Source organism: Gracilinanus agilis, chromosome 4 (assembly GCF_016433145.1).
Source record: "Gracilinanus agilis isolate LMUSP501 chromosome 4, AgileGrace, whole genome shotgun sequence".
NCBI classification, from domain to species: Eukaryota; Metazoa; Chordata; class Mammalia; order Didelphimorphia; family Didelphidae; genus Gracilinanus; species Gracilinanus agilis.
Genome location: NC_058133.1, coordinates 150,245,097 through 150,263,448, shown reverse-complemented (window position 1 = coordinate 150,263,448; position 18,352 = coordinate 150,245,097). Strand labels below are relative to the sequence as shown.

The 18,352-nt window shown below is 37.7% G+C and overlaps 1 protein-coding gene across 1 annotated transcript in view; it reads left to right on the top strand.

Moving 5' to 3' along the window:
- The window catches only part of EDARADD (EDAR associated death domain), a 79,843-nt gene that overhangs the window by 48,853 nt on the left and 12,638 nt on the right, over positions 1-18,352 (top strand). The window lies entirely within an intron of this gene.

The following is an 18,352-nucleotide window of genomic DNA, read 5'->3' as shown; positions in this document are numbered from 1 at the left end:
ACATAAGCCTGGCACCTAGAAAGCACTATATAAATGTTAATTATTATTAGTATTATTGTTGTTGTTATTATTATTATTATCTCTGCTCCCAAAAGGATGCATTGTTTCCTACTGAACCAGTAGCCCTAATGATATGGACATTTGGGGACAGGGGGTAAGAGAGGAGAGGAGAGAGAAACCCCTCTGCCCCTCCTCGATACCCTATGGTATATGTAGAATCTATGAGTGGTACCTTTGAAGGAGTATTCTTCAGATCTATGTGTTAGAGAGACAGTATGTAAATAAGCAGGACATCTACCATAAATAGAGAGTTAAAAGAAGGTAAATTTGGTAGGAGGCTGAAGTGACTGGGAGGAGCAGGGGAGGCTGAGGATGCCCTCTGCAAAAGGATAGCATTCAAATTTAATTTTGAAAGCAGTCAGGACTGTCAAGAGATGGAGATGAGGATAGGAAATATTCCAGTGGTGAAGAATATTCAGTGCCAAAGTGAACTCTTCCACCACTAAAAAAACTTGTTGCTTTTCTATGTAGGCTCAGGGAGCATACATAACTGGCTTTCTCAACCAATCCCAGAATATTTCCGGTGTGGTGCTAGTTGCCCTAGTTCAATAGCCAAGGTCCTATAATCCTCTCAAATTGATTAAATGCTTATTCACACATTGTGTTAGGGTTGTGGGAAAGTTCCTTTACACCTACTTAATACTTTGTGATTACATTCTGGGCCCTTCTGACCACATCAGTTGAGGTGGGGAAGGAAATTCCCTCTCTTACACATACGAAATAAATACAAGGTAATTTTTAGGGGAATCACTAGCAACTGGGGGATCAGAAAAGGCTACATGTAGGAAAGTGGTATTGACTCTCTCCTTTCTGAGTTGTCAAGACAATACTATCTTGTTTCTCCTCCACCTGCCTGGACACTCCTCGTAAGTCGCCTTTACAGTATCTTTATTATCCTTGTCACTTCACTAACTGTGGATCTCCCTAAAGTCTCAAATCGGGACCCTTTTCTCTATTCTCTCTTTACTACCTCCATTAGTAATCTTATCAGCTCCCTCACATAGATACTATGTAGATGATAACTGTATCTATTTTATTTAGCCCTGGTTTCTCTTCTGATCTCCAGCCCCACATCTCCAACTACATATTGGACATATTGTTTTATTTTATTTTGTTATTTTGTTTTATTTTAAAATCCTTACCTGCCATCTTAGAATCAATACTGTGTCTTGGTTCTAAGGCTCCAGGAGAGTGATAAGGGCTAGGCAATGACTTGTACAGGGTCATGCAGCTAGGAATTGTCTGAAGGCAGAATGGTACCCAGGACTTCCCATGTCTAAGCCTGGCTCTCTAACCACTAAGCCACGTAGTTGCACCCCTAGTTGCACAATACATTGGATATTTATATATGCCATGTACTAGATACTCATTGTCTTTCCCCTAAAACACACCCTTCTTCCAATTTCCCTATTATTATCAAGGGATGCACCATTCTTCCTTTCACTCAGGTTTGTAATCTTGTCATCTGGTCATCCAAACTCATACAAAATGCATACCCAATTAGTTGCCATACATCTTGTCGTGTCTAAATTCAGAGCATCTCTTATATAGACCTCTTCTCTACTCACATAGGCGCCACTAATTTAGACTCCCATCACCTAGATGACTGCCATAGCTTTCTAATTGGTCTCTTTGCCATAATTCTTCCCCTGCTCCAATTCCTTCACACAACTGCCAAAGTGTTTTTCTTAAAGCTGGGGCCTCACCAATAAAATCCCATGATTCCCTCTTATTTCCAAGATGAAATAGAAATTCTTCTTACATTTAAAACTCTTCAAACTTGAGCCCTTCTTACCTTTCCACTCTTTTCACATTTTCCTTCTTTCTACATACTTTACAGACTAGTGATATTCCTGTTCTTTTTGCCTATTGCTCCGTATTTTTCTCTATACCTTTGTGTTGGCTGTTCTCTGTGCAGGAATAGTCTTCCTCCTCACTTCCACCTGTTGATGGCCTTATCTTCTTTCAAGATTCATTTCAAATGTTAACATTCTGCAGGAAGCCCTCTCTGTTTCCTCCAGTCCCTTCAGTCCCCCAGAGAGTGACTTGCCTTCTACTCTGTACCTCTAATGTATATAACTACTTATTTACATGTGGTGTCCCCAATTAGCAGTTAAGCTTTTTGAGGGCAGGAACTTTTTTTTTACTTTCTTTGAATCTCCAATACTTAATATATAAACAAGCCCTTATCATTCTTTTGCCTTAGAACCAATACATAATACTGATTCTAAGATGGAAGGTAAGGGTTTTAAAATAAAATAAAATAATATTGTGACACAATAAGAGCTTAAGAAAGATATATTGACTGAGTTAGCTTTGAAGGTAACTAAGAATTCTAGTGGGTAGTGTTGAGGAGAGTATGAATTCTAAGCATGTATAAAGTTTGTGTGAAAATTGAATAAATTGTGGTACATGTCGGTAATGGAAAACTATTGTACTATAAGAAATGATCAGCAAGATGATTTCAAAAAAAGTTGCAAAGATCTGCAAGAGCTAATGCAGAGTGAAACAAGCAGAATCAGGAGAACATTATACACAAGAACAGCAATATTGTATGATGATCAACTGTGAAAACATGGCTGCTCTCAGCAATGCAATGATCTGAAACAATCCTGAAAGCCTTATGAGGGGAAATGCTATCCATCTCCAGAGAAAGAACTGGTACAATTGGATGGATGCAGATCAAAGTATACTAACCTTCACATCAGTGAATTTATGGTTTTATTTTGGGGTTTTAGTTATGGATGAGTGCGCTCTTACGACAATGACCAACATGGAAGTGAGTTTTGCATGATAATAAGAATGTTTTTTTTTTTTAAAGGCACACAAATAGGAGGTGGAATGATGTCTATGAGAAACAGCAAAAAGGATTTAAAAAGTGTCTGACAGGGAATAATGTATAAGGCAGAAAAGGCAGGGCTTTTAGTGCCAGACAGAAAGAGGTGTCTGTGTTTGATCCTACAGGCTCATTGAAGTACATAGAACAGGGGAATATGGAGGACAGATTAGAAAGAGCAGAGAGTTGAGTAAAAAAGAATAATTTAGTGCTTATTGTAGTAATCTAGGAGAAGGGTGATGACGTCCTTAACTAGATGATGACCTTGTAAGTAGAGAAAATGGAAAGGATGTGAGAAATATTTTGCAGATAGATTCAACCACGGTTGACAAAAGATTAGATATTTGGGCTAAGGGAGAATGAAGAGTCAAGGACTACAAGACTTGGGCGACTAAAGAGGAGGGGTTTTGTGGGGTCGGGGGGAAGGCAAGAAAATCAGTTCTGTTTTGAAAAAGTCAAATTGAAGATGCCTTTGGCATAGCTAATTTGACATAGGCAGTTGGTAATGTAGGAGTAGAAGTCAGGAGAAAATCTGAGGTTAGAGATATAGATCTGATCTGTGCTCAGAGGTAATCATTGAACCCACTGGAATTGATGAGTAGGTCATCAAGTAAGAGAATGGAGAGAGAAAAAAGGACCCAGAGTAGAGCATGAAGGTACCCTCAGGGGTGTGCTGGAACTAGCTCTACTTGGCTTGAAATGACTCTTAATTATTTTATTTTCTTTGGGAGAATTTTTATCTTCAAAATCTGCCACAAATTATTGATTTATTTATTGTGATATTGATTGTCTAGACTTATAAAAGGGATGGAGAAAATGTTAATAATTCAGATTAAACTTTGAAATATGCCCTGTGTGCATTCTCCCTCACCTCCTTGAGAGTTGGTTGTTATAAACATTTGCTAACATATCACCAGGTATACAAATAAGTATGGTTGTCAATAGGTTGAAAGCATAGCTGGGAAAGCAATTCCAGCATGAAAAAAAAGATACAGTTAGTAAGATATAAAACATGTTTAGGGAATATCCAGTAGTCTACCTTGTTTATAGTTTGGCACTAGGGGTAGAAAGAATTAAGGTTAAAAGATTATAAGCCTTTCGCATCCTTCATGGCCTTTTGAGTTTCCCTATGTTTCCTGTATTTCTTGCCCCAAAATTCAGGATATTCTGTTTGTTTTTCACAATACAAAAAGTAATTTTTGGTATTTACACAAGCTTATTTATAGAGTTTTAGAATTGGAAGGGACTTTAAAGACCACATATTCCAAACAGCTTCTTTTATAAATGGAAAAACTGAGGTCCAATCAGTTACCAACTCATCAGAATTTGAATCAGAAACTGAGGTAGAAGGGATCCCCAAAAAGTCATCATTCAACCCACACCTGAACAAAAATATCCCTTCTTCAAATATCTCAATTTTTTCTGATGGTACCAAGAGCCTTCAAGTTACCAAAATTCACGACCTTGAAATCATATTTCTCAGTTCCCTGATTCCGATAGCCAAGTTGCCAGCTCTTTTAACCTTGGATAATCAGTTTTGAACTAAAGTCATTTGGACATCTGGCAGAAAGAGAGATTCCAGTAAGAGGGAAAGAGCATTCCAGTTACATCCTCTAAAAAAGGAATACCTTGGAAGAGAAGAGAACATTTTGGCTTCAGTCTTTATCTTTTCTCCATCTCCTTTGGCCTGAAGAGATCTTTGTGAACTTTGAATGTCCAGAGTATTTTGGATTTCCATCTTCTCCAGGATCCTAGCTTCATTCTTCGGGATAACAGTGGATGGCAGCAATGTCTGAATTAAGTCGAATACATATCAAGCTCAGATTTATGGACTTACAAAGAGCCTGGCAGAAATCTATGCCATGTCTAGGGGGGAATCTTCATGAGCCCCTCATAGAGCAGAGAGAAAAACACTTCAAAGCAACCAGGAGCTGTACGTTACCCCTTGGCCACAAGTGCTCACTAAGCTCCAGCCCATTCTACACTGGGAAATTAAGACACAGATTGGGGGGAGGGGGGGTGTTAAACTGACTTGCCCAGAGGCCACTGAATATTTACATAGTTAAATGTTTCTATGTCTGGCTAATTATATGATCCAAGGCAAGTCATTTAATTCTTTTGTAATCAACTTCTTTTATAAAAAAAATTTTTAAACTAGAAAGTGAATCTGTATGTGAATCGCTGTTTTCTCTCCTTAATGGTAAAGTTAGCATTGCATAGCACTAAGGTTTGCAAAGCACTTTATAAACATTAACTTATTTGATCTTCACAACAACCCTGGGAGGAAGGTATGCCAATTATTATCCCTATTTTAAAGATAATGAAACTGAGGTTGTAACTTGCACACAGCTAGTTTCTGAGGCTGGATTTGAAATCAGGACTTCCTGACTCCAGATTCAGCACTCTTTTCTTCTGAATTGGGATATTTTTGGAAAAAAATTTTTCCTTTTTGCCACCCCTTCCCCTTGGGATCAGGATGAAGTGGTTTGATTTTAAAGCAGAGGTAAACACTTTCTCCACTCCACTCGTCCTTCCCAAGACCATGACACTGGATTGGTTCCTCCCTTCTTTTTTAAAGATCTTAGTTAGGAATATTAGGATTAAGGGCATGCTGAGTAGCCACTAGACATGACTCTCTTGAGAGATGAGGTAAGGAAGTTAGCAGGCTCTGGACATTTTGCACTGCCACGTGGCAGAATGTCTTGGCATCCATAGGATACTCCCCTTCCTGTGATGAAGGAATTCAGGTCTCTGATTCCACTTGAATGCCTGTTTTCCAATCAGACATATCCAGGGGAGAGACTGGATGGGGCCATCAGAAAGGATATATTGACTTACATGAAATGAAGTTGCTCTCTTTGCTGGCCCAGTCTAGCTGCTCAGTTGCTCAAGCTTATGCCTTTCGATGTCTATGGCATCTGTTCAGAATATGGAGGGAGTCTGCTAGCTAGTTAGACATCCTGAGTAGTTTTTAAATAAATTTATATTTGAAAATTTAAAAATACAGTTTCCAGAGAATTTCATTCATTACACAGCCCAAATCAAATGCTCTTAGGAGATGATGTAATACCTTAAGAAGAGCAGTGTCTGTGGGGCCAGAAGATCTAGGTTCAAGTTCTACCCTTGCCACTACCTGGGTCACATTGGACAAGCCACTTAAACATCGTTGGCCCTCAGTTTCCTCATTTGTATAATGAGGAGGTGGGGCTAGATTAGTGATGTTAAATTCAAGTAGAAACAGAGGGCCATCCCTAGCTATATCTACTAGCTGCATATTGACTTAGATAATAAAGTAATATTATTTATGTTCCTTGTATTTTTTTATTTTGTTAAATATTTCTCAAATATTCTCATTTTAATCTGGTTCTGTTGGCACTCAAAGCAGAGTGTATGATGCTTTTGGACTAGATGACTTCCCTTCCAAATCCCGCTTATTTACATTTGAGGCTTCTCTACAATTAGAGGGGTTTTTTTTGTTGTTGTTGTTCTGGCAGGTCATCAGTCCACAACTATCTATACTGCAACAATACTGATAAATAATAACTCACCTTTTACATAACACTTGAAGGTTTACAAAGTGCTTTCCTTACAATAAATAAGTAGTACAGGTATTTATTATTATTAAAGTCTGAGTCACTGAGAGGTTGCCCAAGTTTATGCAGCCAGTAAGTACCTGAGTCAAGATTCATAACCCAATCTTGTGATTCCAAGCCCAGAGTTCTCCAAACTCTCCCCTGCAGTTCATCAATAGATGGAGGTGATCTAAATGATAGAGGGAAGCATTTGAAAAATTATACCCAAAACAACCTCTTTGTCTTGGCAGTAGAATCATTTGCCCAGACTATCTGCAAACCTGAAGTAATAAAGAGAATTATAATAACAGGGAATGCAACGAAGCTGGCACTTGCTACAGGTGATCCCCTCATTTGAGTCAATGTAGCATGTTCTGGCCTGCTCTTTTTCATATACGGAAATCTTTTCAAGCTTCGGCAAGATCTACTTGATAGAATAGTAAGTTTTGCTAGTTCTTACCCTAAAGACAAAGACAAAGCTATCACATTTGTCATTTTAGGTAGATAGAGGATGGTTCTCCAGAATGGTCCTTAATTTTGAGGGGGGGGAGATGAAGAATTCATCCTTTTATCTCTTCTTTCTGGGGAATATCATTTGTAATTAATTCTGAAGTCTGGGGAAAAGAAATATCAACTCAGCTTCCCAACCACTATCTGTAAGTAGGATCAAACTGCCTTCTCAGAACAGGTTATGGAAATTTTTTTCATGCTCAATTATACAGGGCAGGAATTGGACAACATCTTCAAAGTTATCAGAGATCTCTTAATTGACAAATCTGATTGTCTTTTCTCCTTCTTAAACCTCTCAGTGTTTTTACTGAATTTGACACTATTGACCTGTCTTCCTAGATACTCTTTCCTCTCTGGGTTTCTCTCCTTGTTCCTCTCCTGATCCCTCCTCTATATTATACCCCGCCACCAACTCTGAGCCTTCCCCAAGATTCTGTCCTGGGATCTCTTCCATTCTCCTTGCTTTCAACAAACTCATCAGCTCAGAAAGGTTTAACTATAATCTTTCTATAGGTGACTCCGAAATGTACAAATCCAGCCACAGTTTCTTCCCTAAACCTCAATCTCATATCACTAATTGCATATTGGAGATCTCAAATTATATGATCTGGAATAATCTTAAATTCAACATGTCTAAAACTAAACTCATTATCTTTCCTCTTAAAGCCTCTCTTCTTCCATAAATCACTTTTTCTGCCAGCAGTATCCCCATCCTTCTAATATTTGAGGTTTCTAATCTCAGCATCATCCTCAACTCACTACTCTTCCTCACCGTCCATTATCCAATCAGTGGCCAAATATTGCTCATTCTTGCTTCACAACATCTCTTATGTTTGACCCCTTCTCTCTACTTATATAGTTAGCCACCTTAGTAGAGACCCACATTACTTTTTACCCAGATTATTGCAACAACCTCTTAATGGGTCTCCTTTAGGTTTTTTAAATTTAAATTTAATTTAATTTAATTTTTATTTTGAATATTTTCCCCTAGTTACGTGTTTCATGTTCTTTCCCTTTCCCCAAACTCCCTAAACTCCCTTAGCTGATGCATAATTCCACTGGGTTTACATGTATCATTGATCAAGACCTAATTCTATATTATTGATAGTTGGACTAGAGTTATCATTTAGTGTCTACATCCCCAATAATATCCCCATCAGCCCATGTGTTCAAGCAGTTGTTTTTCTTCTTTGTTTCTCCTCCCACAGTTCTTCCTCTGAATGTGGCTAGTTTTCTTTCTTATAAGTCCCTCAAACTTGCTCTGGATCCTTGCATTGCTACTAGTAGAGAAGACCATTATGTTCGATTGTACCACAGTGTATCAGTCTCTGTGTACAATGTTCTCCTAGTTCTGCTCCTTTCGTTCTGCATCAATTCCTGGAGGCCATTCCAGTTCACATGGAATTCCACCAGTTCTTTATTCCTTTAAGCACAAAGGTATTCCATCACCAACAGATATCACAATTTGTTCAGCCATTCCCCAATCAAAGGACATTCTCTCATTTTCCAATTTTTTGTCCTTTAGGCTTTTTTAAAGGCCTTTGCCTTTACTTGCTCAAGGTCACTCAGCTAGGAAGTATCTGAAGCCAGATAGAGTCCACCTTTCCAATGCAGCTTAAGTACTTTCTTTTACATGAAGCCTTTCCTGAGCCCTACCATCCTCTGGTGCCCTCTCTAGCTGTCATATATACATTAGGTGTACATGTATACATATTTATTGACTTTATATATGTGTATATATGTATTTGTGTATGTACATACATATATGTGTATATAGATAGATGGATGGGCAGAGATAGATAGATGATAGATGGATGGATAGATGGATGGATGGATGGATGAATGGATAGATAGATGGATGGACAAATTGATGGATAGATAGATGATAGATGGATGGACGGATGGATAGATGAATAGATAGATAGATAGATAGATAGATAGATAAATAGACAGACAGACAGACAGACAGGTAGGCATTTGTTTCCCCCATTAGAATGTAAGCTAATTGCAAGGTGAGATTTTTTCATTCTTTGTACTTGTATCCCTAGTATCTAGCACAGTATCTGGCAAATAGTAGGTGATTAATAAATACTTGCTGACTGATTGACTATAGAGTGAATGCTACCTTTGGAGTCAGTTTGGTTGAGTTTGATTCTTGGCTCTGCCACTTTACAACCTTTGGGGAAGTCACTTTACCTCTTGGGCTATCTCTCAAAGGGTATCATTAGAGCAGATGATCTCCAATGTTCCTCACAGCTCTAGAGGATTCTACACTAGCTGTATCCATAGTTATTGAACAAATAATGCCAGGAAAGCTTTATTAAATTATTTAACCATTAAATAAACCTACTTATATGTATATACACATGTGTGTATGTGTGTCTATAGGGTATTTAGGGAGGGTTACCACCTTTGGTGTGAGGACTTTTCAAGCTCTTTCCAGGGCTGCTCATTCTACTTTGGTATCCACCTTTCACCAATAGCTCCAAGAAGCTATAGCATGTGAAGCAGCAATACACTAGTAAAACCATCCCAGCAGACAGGCTACATCATGTGGAGGGTAACCAATAGAACTCAAACCAGTCAGTGAGTCAAGGGATGTCTACCCCAAGCATGTGAAGACTTCTCCTGGCAGAATGGATGGATGAGAACAATTTGTTCCAAAGGCCACAAAGGCGGTTGAAGCAGGAGCTTGGTCAGACATTGAAGATGCTAAGGTCATCCATCCACTGCATCCTGGTCCATCCCCAGGCATCCTGACTTTTTTCTTGCCATTGGACTAAGATGAGTTGAGAGAAAGCAAGAGAAAGAGAAAGCAAGGCTGACAACTTTTTGCAACTCTGCTTCACTTAAATCCAATCTATGCTTGAGTCAAGATATCACTGATCCTCTTCAGAAATGAAGGACAAACAGCAATGCACACACACGTGCGCACATGCATATATATATATATGCATATATATATATATATATGCCATTCTATTTATTTCGTTTCAATGATATATATCTCACTACTTCCACTGATCGATGATCTCTGGGTGTGGGTAATCTCTTTACTCTCCCTTCATACTTTTTAATGCCATGTGATTTTTTTTTTGTCTTTACATAAATTCTGGATACAGCCATCTACCAAACATGATGGAAGCCTTTAATATTGTGCAGTTACTAATACAGCCCTTGAGCTGTCTCTACATTTTGCCTTCCTTTTACTAAATGGCCATCTCTCTCCTTTTTACTGGTCATACATATCCTAGATGGTTTTTTTATATGCAAGTCATCACTGATAAAAGGCTGCATTTGGCCTGTGGCCACTGTGGATCTTTTTATTGCCCTTTGGGTTATCTGCAATTTTGACTTCCCTGAATTCATAGAATTCAATTATTCATAGCCATAGCCATGTAATATCACTGAGAGAATACAGCTGGTAAAAAGATGGGCTTTCATGGCAACAAGCAATTTGGAGTCATTCATTGAAAATATTATCATACAGTTTCCCAAATTCAAGGTCCCAAAACATCTGCAGTGCTTATTTAAGACACACATACACACTTCCTGCCTAACTGCATAGCATAAACTTGGGAATGTGATAAGTTAAGATGCCCAATACGGTGTCTCATTAAGATAGAGCTTGGTCTAAGACCATCTGCACTAATTTGCCTTTTTTCCTTAGTATTATCTCAACAAAAAAGGCCTGGAATAGTTAGTTGGCCTCCCCATGGTGAACTTATAGAAGGGCATGGTCAAGAGTCACCATGGGCAGGCATGAATTCTCTGAATCAGCATCATTGGAAGGATCATTCACATCAATAAAGTCATAATGGATCCATTTAACACTTTCTCAGTGTGAAGCAGACTCTCAAAGCTAGAAGGGTACTCAGATAATTAGGATCTGATCCATCCTGTACCTTTTCTGTCATTTTCTATTTTTTGGGTCATATTCTATACACATGAATATGTACAGTTTACCCTGCTAAATTGTAAGCTTTATTAGGAAAAAAGATTATGTCTTATTTGGTCTATCTCCAACACCTAGCAGTGATTTGCACACAGAAGGTCTTTGTTAACAATAATATTTACATAAAGAATTTAATAGGTGAATGTAAATGACTATTAAGTTTTTTATACAGAAAAACTCTCTTTAGAATGTTCAAGAACACTTGAATCATTTAGTTATCTTAGCTTTTTAAGTATTCCCCTGTAATCTTATTTCCATGTAATTTGCACCATGAAAAGTTTGTTAAACAAACAGCTTAGCCCAGTCCTGTCTAAATGATCACAGATTCCTAATTAGTGGAGTCACAATTAAGGAGGCTTATATACTTTAAAAGGAATTCCAGCTGATTATCTGAATGCGAATCTGACTTTTAAGTCAGATTTAATGTTTAACTCAGACTTTCTCAAATACTCTCACTTAAATTTGGAACATATGTCTACATATATAAAGTTCTAGCTAGGGAAAATACATTTAAGAAAGGCGAAAGTAAGTATAAAATGAATGTGGTTCCTCAAGTCATCTGAATAAGGACTAACTTAAAGAAAAGATGCCTTGAATTTTTCAAAGGAAAAATAATTTCAGCATATGAAATTTATTTTAGTTATTTCAGCTTAAGTCTCACCTTCTACAAGAAGCCTCTTCACTAGGCCTTAGCTCACCCAACATGTTTATCTCAGCATCAAAAGCTTTTCCTGTGTTGTCTGTCTATAGCAGGGGTCGGCAACCTTTTTGGCTGTGAGAGCCATAAACGCCACATTTTTTAAAATGTAATTTCGTGAGAGCCATACAGTGCTCACAGTGCACACTCCTGTAACAGTGCATGAAAAAAAAATTGACTTTATGGCTCCTGCAGAAAGAGCCATATCTGACCTTCACAAGAGCCAGATATGGCTTGAGAGCTATACGTTGCCGACCCCTGGTCTATAGCTATAGCTTCTCTAGATAACAAATCACCAGGTTCAAAGCTCCATTTCTTTTTTTTAACCAGTGGTCTTAACTTCCCTAGTATGAGTGGACCCCAACTCCATGCTTCTAAATTAGTAATAGGGAAGCATTAGTTTGTTTTTGCTAATGTTCTGCCTACTCTGCTGCTCATTCAATACAAAGCCTCTCAGCTCCTGCTATCTTGATAGGGCAGAATACAGAGAAAGATACCTGTGATTCCTTTTTCTCAAAAAGAAGGTCTCTAAAGCTACATTGCTAAATTCTTCCAAGTTCTCCTCTCAGTCACACTCTTTGACCTTAAACAGACTAACCATGAACCAAAATTTCATTTGATTTGATTCAGTTTTTCCTTTAACAAGTAGCACTTTTACAACCTGCTTTCTGATAGGGATTATTTTTTCCTAAAGCTTCCCTATGGGGAAGTAGGGCAGGATTTGGGTAATACAAAAGTGGCTTTGTGATCTCTTGATGCTCATCAGTGTGGGTGTCCCCTCTAATATCATAGTTCTCAAATCATCCATACTTTCTCATTCTGTTCAGCTCTATCCATATCGTCCTCTAAACCTTCCATAGAAGGGGTCTAATCCAAGCATACTCCAGATATGGATATTTATATATACACATATATAAATAAGTATATATACATATATATATATATATAGGATACCCATCCAAAAGACTAGTATTTCTACAGTTTTTAAAATATTTATTTTTTTATTATATATTCAATAACCACCACTACCAATAAAAATTTTAACTAAACAAATGCATAAAAAATTATGTGTAAAACTCCACATTGTTTGCAATTTGTTTAACAATATGTAAATTACATATGTGTGCTAATATAAACATTCTCTGCTTTTGAGTTTCCTTTGGATTTTTTTTAACTTGGATACTTTTTCTCTTAATTGTGTGGTTTTTTTCCTCTTCTCTTCTCTCCTTTTCATATAGTTCCCTTATTTTCTTCTCTTCTCTTCATATAGTTCCCTATTTTCTTTATATTTCTAATATTTGACATTCTAATACCATAATTCAATCCATTACACTAAAATATCAAATCCTATTCAGCCATTTATCCCATTTATTGTATTTGTGTTATTTCCAGTTATTTTGTCATTACAAACAAAGCTTCCACAAATATTTTCATACATACACAGTTTTCCCCCTCTCAATAATGCCCTTTGGGACTGTCTCTCATTTAGTTTTTCCTTTAAAAATCCAGTTGGTGCATATAGATCCAATATTTGTAATGCTTCATTATCCAAAGCACCCACACATAATGTTATCCTGTTCATCCCTTCCAATTATATCCATTTTAGTCCTCTTTTACAACCTGCTTTCTGATAGGGATTGTCTTCTTCTAAAACCTCCTTTTGGGGAAGGAGGGTTGGAGTAATGATAAAGTGGATTTGTGATTTCATTGATGCTCATCAATAAGGATGTCTTCTCTAATATCAGAGCTCTCAAATCATCCACACCTTCTCATTCTGCTTAGCTCTTTTCTATTGCCTCCTCTAAACCTTCCAAAAGGATGGTCAAATTCAAGCGTACTCCAGAGACTATCCATCCAGAAGACTAGTATCTTTTCCTTCAGTTTCTAAACAACATTCAAAGGTTGTTTTTTTTAAATGCACCATGGTTTTCATCTCAGTGAAGATTACTAAAATATTTTACATTTCTCTAATCAAATGCTACATAGAACATATTAGTTATTAGTATCATGATTTGTGTTTTTAGTTACCTCTTCCTGACAAAAGGCAACTAAGTGGGAAAATGTATAGAACATTGGACCTGGCATCAGGAAGGTCTGAGTTCAAATCTGGTCCAACACTACTATGTGATCCTGGACAAGTCCCTTAGCCACTTTTTACCTCAATTTCCTAATCTGTAAAAAGAGGCATAATCATAGCACCTACCTCCCAGGGTTGTTGTAAAAATCAAATGAGAGGATATTTGTAAAGAGTTTTGTAAATATTAAAAACAAACCTACAAAAAATGCTGCTGCAAAATGTGCCACGTACAAACATTCAAACCTTTTAGCATTACCTCAGAAAGTTCATGCTTCAATCCCTTCAGCCCAAATTTCCAATTCAGTGATGATGAGATACCATAACTAACTAAAAGGGAAAAAACTAATGTACTGTGATCCTGGATTTCTGAAACTATGCAGATGTGCAAAGGCAGGCCTCTGCATGACCTATTGAATGAGCTCCCTAAAATTTTATAACTTATGTGTTTAGCTTTGTGGGGCTAAAAGGTCAGACGGAAAAAAGATCTATTCTGTTCCTTCAGCAACTGTCTCTATAGACATTACCAAAAAATGCTACTAGCCTAGAGAGACTGAGGGAAAATTATAGCCTTCAAGTTTGTGAAAAGGTATTGCATGAGTGACAGTGAGTAGTTTTTCTTTAGTCCACTAAAGACAGTTTTGAGGGGAAGAGATTTACTTGAAGCAGGTGAGTCATTTGAAATAAAGCACACACACAGAACACCTCTCCAATTGTTAGACACGGTTAGACAATAATGTATTTATCAAAGAATTTAGAAGAAAAAAAAGGGAACTGGTCTTCTTTGAAGATTGGCAAGGGAAAAATATCATAGACTTAGATCTAGAAGGATCTTAAAGGTCAAGTCCAACTCACCCATTTTATAGAGAAGGGGAGCGAGACTCAGTGTTTATGGTAACTTTTTGTTGTTGTTCAGTCATTCAGTCATTTCCAACTCTTCATAACCCCATGGACCATAGCACTCCGAGCCCTTATATCCTCCACTATCTCCCGAAGTCTGTCCAAGCTTATGTTCATTTTTTTCCATAATATTATTTATCCATCTCATCTTCTGCTATCCCCTTCGCCTTTTGTCTTCAATCTTTCTCAGCATCTGGATCTTTTCCATTGAGCCCTGTCTTTTCATTATGTGACCAAAGTATTTAAGCTTCAGCTGTAGTATTTGACCTTACAGTAAATTGTCTTAATTAATTTCTTTAAATATTGACAGTTTTGATCTCCTTGCTGTCCAAGGGAATTAAAAAACAATAACCTTAACCCGAGGTCAGAAGGAAAAGGGACTGAACCAGATGAGGCTGTCTCCTTGTATTCCAAATGCAGGAATCTTTCCATCAATAAAACTCTCTTTTGGAATGTCTTCAATACAGTTATTTCTAGAGATAACTTCTTGAGCTCTCTTCCCAGCTCTTCCCATGACGCTATAATCCTAGATCAGTGGTTCCCAAACTTTTTTGGCCTACCGCCCCCTTTCCAGAAAAAAATATTACTTGGCGTCCCTGGAAATTAATTTAAAAAAAATTTTAATAGCAAGTAATAGGAAAGATAAATGCACCTGTGGCCATCACCGCTCTCCTGGATCGCTGCAGCACCCACCAGTAGGAATCACTGTCCTAGATAATAGCCTCGATGTTAATATTGAAACTGAAATGTAGATGTAAGTAAAACTGCAAATTTAAGAAGTAAATGAGATAGTATATGTAAAGCATCTAAGTGCTAACACATAATAGAAATTTAATAAATTCTTGTTCCCTTTCTCTTGTCTTAAAGATAGTCTCTCAAGTCAGAGCTAATAGCCAAGGGCATCAAATCATGGAATTTTAGTGTGGGAAGGAATGAACTAAGATCATATAGATCAATCCCTTCATTTTATGAATTAGGAAGCAGAGAGGCTAAGCAACCTGCCCAAGATCACATAGCTAGTTAGGGAAAGAACTAGGATAGACTACCAGTTGTGTACATTCCTAGAAGGTATTAAGCCCAATGCCTTATCTCTAGAAAGAACTATATTGAAGACTGCCACCACCACCACCACCACCACCACCGCCGCCGCCATTACCACCCATTTTGTTCATGGAAAGATCCTTGCATATGGAAGAAGAGGAGCTGGGCTCCAGGACTGGTTTAGTTCCTTTTCCTTCTGACCTTGGGTTATAATTACTGAAATCTCTCTGCACTTGACTTTCCTTTTCTATAAAACGGGTGAGCTGGACGTGACCTCCAACATCCTTCTAGTTCTAAATTTATGGTCTTTTTGGTTCTGGACAGTCTTCTTTTCTTTCTCCAAATTCTTTGTTATGCATTCTCATGTTTAAGAGTTGGAGAGGGATTTTTGTTTGAGTTTGGGTTTCTTGGAACTTCTATTCACCACAGGCAGAGAGGGAACAGGTACCATGGCAGAGAAGGAAGCTTTTTGTACTGAAGTGAATTTACTATAACTGTATTGCTTTTTAATAATGCTAAGACTAGGATACACTCTAATTAAAAACATTTTTTAAAATCCTTTAAAAAAATAAGCTCCATTAAGTTAAAACCTATAGTATAGTCCATCTTCTTTATCATATATGTGTATATATACATATATATATGACATTTTACAAAGTATTTTTAGCTCAACCCCATGAGGTAAGTAGTACCCCATTTATAGATAGAGAAACTAAGATTCACAGAGTCGAAGTGATTTGCCCAAGGTCAGTCAGGAAAGGATTCAAGGGCAAGTTCTCTGTCTCCATTTTCAGCATACTTTCCACTATATAGACCCCTGCATTTGGAATAAGGGGAGCCAAGCTCCAAGTCTGGTTCAGTCCCCTTTCCTTCTGACTTTGGGTTAAAGTTATTATTTTGTGGTTTTTTTATTCCCTCTGACAGCAAGGAGATCAGATCAGTTAATACTTAAAGAAATAATTCAGACTATTCACTAGAAGATCAAATACTGAAGCTGAAACTTAAATACTTTGGCCACATAATAAAGACAGGACTCATTGGAAAAGACCCCGATGCTAGGAAAGATTGAAGGCAAAAGTTGGGTGATTGATGACACCAAAGGTGGATGAGCACCATAGGAGGTAGTCCTCTCTGAACATCTCTTATACCCTGACTCTCATCTGTGGCTCCAAGAAGCTATAGCATGTCCGGCAGCCACACTCCATCTTGGCAGATGGGCTAAACCTGGTGGAGGGTAACCAACAAGCCAAAGACCATTGGTGAGTCAAGGGGATATCTACCCCAAGCATGGGAAGACTTCTCTGGCAGAATGGGTGAATGAGAACAGTTTGTTCCAATGGCCACGAAAATGTCTGAAGTAAGCTCTATATGGAGTGCTTGGAGCTTGGTCAGATGTTAAAGATGCCCTGGTCATCCATTGCACACCAGTCGTCTTGACAAAAGTCTTGGATGTCACTGGACTTCAATGATTCTGAAAGAGAAAGCGAAGCTGACTGGGAAGCTTTGCCTCACTTGAATCCAGTTCACATGCAAGTCAAGACATGACCCCACTGACACCATTGGTCTTCTTCTGAAAATGAAGGGCCAGCAACTTTCCACTCCTCCACACTTTCCAAGTAGTCAGTAGATTCTTCATCATTCTCATGGAAGCAACACTACTAATCCAGTGGTTCCCAAACTTTTTTGTCCTACTGCCCCCTTTCCAGAAAAAATATTACTTAGCCCCCTGGAAATTAATTTTTTTAAATTTTAATAGCAATTAATAGGAAAGATAAATGCACCTGTGGCCATCACTGCTTCCCTGGATTGCTGCAGCACCCACCAGGGGGCGGTAGCACCCACTTTGGGAATCACTGAATCAAACATTTCATCAATCACTACCATTAGTTAGTTTTCTGCTTGGCATTCTGATTCACTAAAGGTGTAGTAGTTGAGAAGACACAGGTTTAACTCCTCCTTCCAATAGTTCTAACCCTGTGATTTAGCTCATCTCCCACTGCCCTTAGGCTGTTATTCTCTAAGACTATAAATTACCCAAATGTTGCTGTTCTGAACCGATAGAGGGAACTTCCTCCCAGGAGTTGATCCCCTCCTTGATAAAATTCTAGACCCAGACCAAAAAAAAAAGTTTTGGATTGGTATTTATGATGAGAGTCAGTCTTTCAGCAATATAGTAGAACTTGCATAAATAATTAAATAAGCAGAGTGGAAACAGTTCTGACCACCTAGCAGATGACTAAATTTTCAGTGTGAGCATTTACACCTTGGAAATCGGTGACCTCTACAAATCAGGGCATGATTTATTGTTTGGATGATTGTCTAGACTTAAGAAAATGTTAATAATGTAGGTTGAACTTGAAAGTATGCTCTACAATTTTGGGGAAACCAGTTGCTAAATATTTACCAGGGTACCTTTGTCTACAATATAAAAAGAAATTTAAGTAATTCATTCATGCTTTAATGCTTTTTTTCTAAAAAAAATGCCTTTATATTTAAAATAAAGTTTACATCATTTAAGATTAATTATCTAATGATACATATAAAACCTACATGTGCATCAGCTACAGGGGGCTGGAGGGTTGGGAAAGAGGGAAAGAACATGAAATATGTAACTATGGGAAAATATTCAAAATTTAAATTTAAATTTAAAAAAAGATTAATTATCTAGGGGGTGCTGCTAGGTAATTCAGTGGATTGAGAGCCAGGC